The sequence below is a fragment of the Bubalus bubalis genome, chromosome 1, assembly GCF_019923935.1.
Source record: "Bubalus bubalis isolate 160015118507 breed Murrah chromosome 1, NDDB_SH_1, whole genome shotgun sequence".
NCBI lineage: Eukaryota > Metazoa > Chordata > Mammalia > Artiodactyla > Bovidae > Bubalus > Bubalus bubalis.
This window is the reverse complement of record NC_059157.1, coordinates 28,516,193-28,518,520: the sequence shown is the minus strand read 5'-3', so window position 1 is coordinate 28,518,520 and position 2,328 is coordinate 28,516,193.

The following is a 2,328-nucleotide window of genomic DNA, read 5'->3' as shown; positions in this document are numbered from 1 at the left end:
AGGTCCATTGAGTTGGTGATGCCATCCAACCATCTCAGCCTCTGTCGTCCCCTTCTCCTCCCGCCTTCAATCTTTCCCAGCATCACGGTAGACTATATAGCACAATCTTAACATTGTAAAGCTTACTGACATATCAGCATTTTCATGTTAATTGGTCTGGTAAGCTCTTTTGATACAACAGATTCTACTTATAAACTGATCAAATATGTTTTAATAAAAGCCTTCTGGGGTTTCCCTGGTGGCCTGGCAGATAAGAATCCGCCTGCTAATGCAGGAGACATGGGTTCCATCCCTGATCCAGGAAGATCCCACATGCTGAGGAGCAGCTAAGTGTGTGCGCGCCACGACTACTGAGCCTGTGCTCCACAACAAGAGAAGCCACCGCAATGAGAAGCTCACACACTGCAACTAGCATAGCCCCTGCTCGTCCCAACCAGGGAAAAGCCCAAGCAGTAACAAAGACACAGAACTGCCAATAAAAAATAAGTTAAAAGCAAAACCTTTCTGGCATATTTTTTCCTTATTCATTTTCTTCTCATGATGATTGATAGATATTCTAAGAAGTAAAGAAGTATAGGTATGGCTTTACCATCTATACGCTATCCAATTTTTTTTAAAGGCATAGTCACTTAGTCGTGTCCAACTCTTTGCAACCCCATGGACTGTAGTCCGCCAGGCTCCTCTGCTCATGGGATTATCCAGGCAAGAATACTGGAGTGAGTTGCCAGTCCCTTCTCTAGGGGATCTTCCCAACCCAGGGATCAAACCCAGGTCTCTCCTATTGCAGGCAGATTCTTTACCATCTGAGCCACAGGGAATACTTTTAAGTCATTCTTTATTGTCAGGTCCTTAATATATTAAGGGTACTACATAGAACATTCAATTAATTCCTACCAGAACAAAAAGTATGTTAGGCATTAACAGGTCCTTTGTGTAGAAACAGACACAGGCTCAGAAAGGCATTTAAATTGCCTGCATCTCAACAAAGCCAAAGGTGATGATAGAACCAGAATTTAAACCTATGTTGGCTTGACTTCAAAAAGTGTATTCCTTCAAATAAAGCAGTTAATAATAGAATGATACCCAAAACTGGCAAATACGAAAAGTACTTAAATATTCTTATCTATTTAAATAAGAAAATTTATATAACGTGCAGAGGATAGTACAGGCGTACCTCAGAGATCTTGAGGGTTAAGTTCCAGATCACCAAACTAACGTGAATATCAAAATAAAGTGAGTCACACACGTTTTGGTTTCCCAGTGCATATAAAAGTTATGTTTACACTATACTGTAGTCTATCAAGTATATAATAGCATTATGTCTTGAACAAGTACAAGCTTAATTTAAATATACTCACTTGGCTTAAGTCAGAGAAGGAGAAATATTGTATGACATCCCTTATATGCAGACTCTAAAAAGAAGAGATACAAATGAATTTGTTTGGAAAACAGAAATAGACTCACAGACTTAAGAGAATGAACATATGGTTGCCAGTAGGGGGAAAGATGAGGGGCAGGGATAGGGAGGGAGTTTGGGATGGAATTTTATACACTGCTACATTTAAAATGGGTAACTAACAGGGACCTACTGTATAGCACGGGGAACTCTATGTTATGTGGCAGCCTGGATGGGCGGTGAGTTTGGGGGAGAATGGATACATGTATATGTGTGGCTGAGTCCCTTTGCTGTTCACCTGAAACTGCCACAACATTGCTAATCGGCTACACTCCATATAAAATGGGGCTGGTGCACTGGGATGACCCAGAGGGATGGCATGGGGAGGGAGGTAGGAGAGGGGTTCAGGATGGGAACACGTGTACACCCGTGGCGGCTGCATGTTGATGTATGGCAAAACCAATACAATATTGTAAAGTAAAAAAAATAATAATAATTAAAAAAAATACTTCATTGCTAAAAAATGCTACCATCATCTGAGCCTTCATCAAACTGTAATCTTTTTGCCACAGTAACATCAAAGATCACCATTCACAGATCATACTAACAATGAAAATAAAAAAGTTTGAAGTATCTCAAGAATAGTCAAAATTTGACACAGACAGACATGAAGTGAGCAAATGCTGCTGGAAAAATTGCACGATTAGACTGCTTGATGCAAGGTTATAAATCTTCAATTTGTAAGGGGAACAAAAAGCATATCTTTGAAGCACAAATAAAGCAAAGGACAATAAAATAAGGTATGCCTGTACCTAATATAATCATATAATTAAAACAACAGGTGGCCACAACTTTTAACCAATAGTTAGAAAATTGGGATTTTACAGATGTATTAGTTAGGAAAGGCTAACTTTTGTAAAGACACTGAGTCA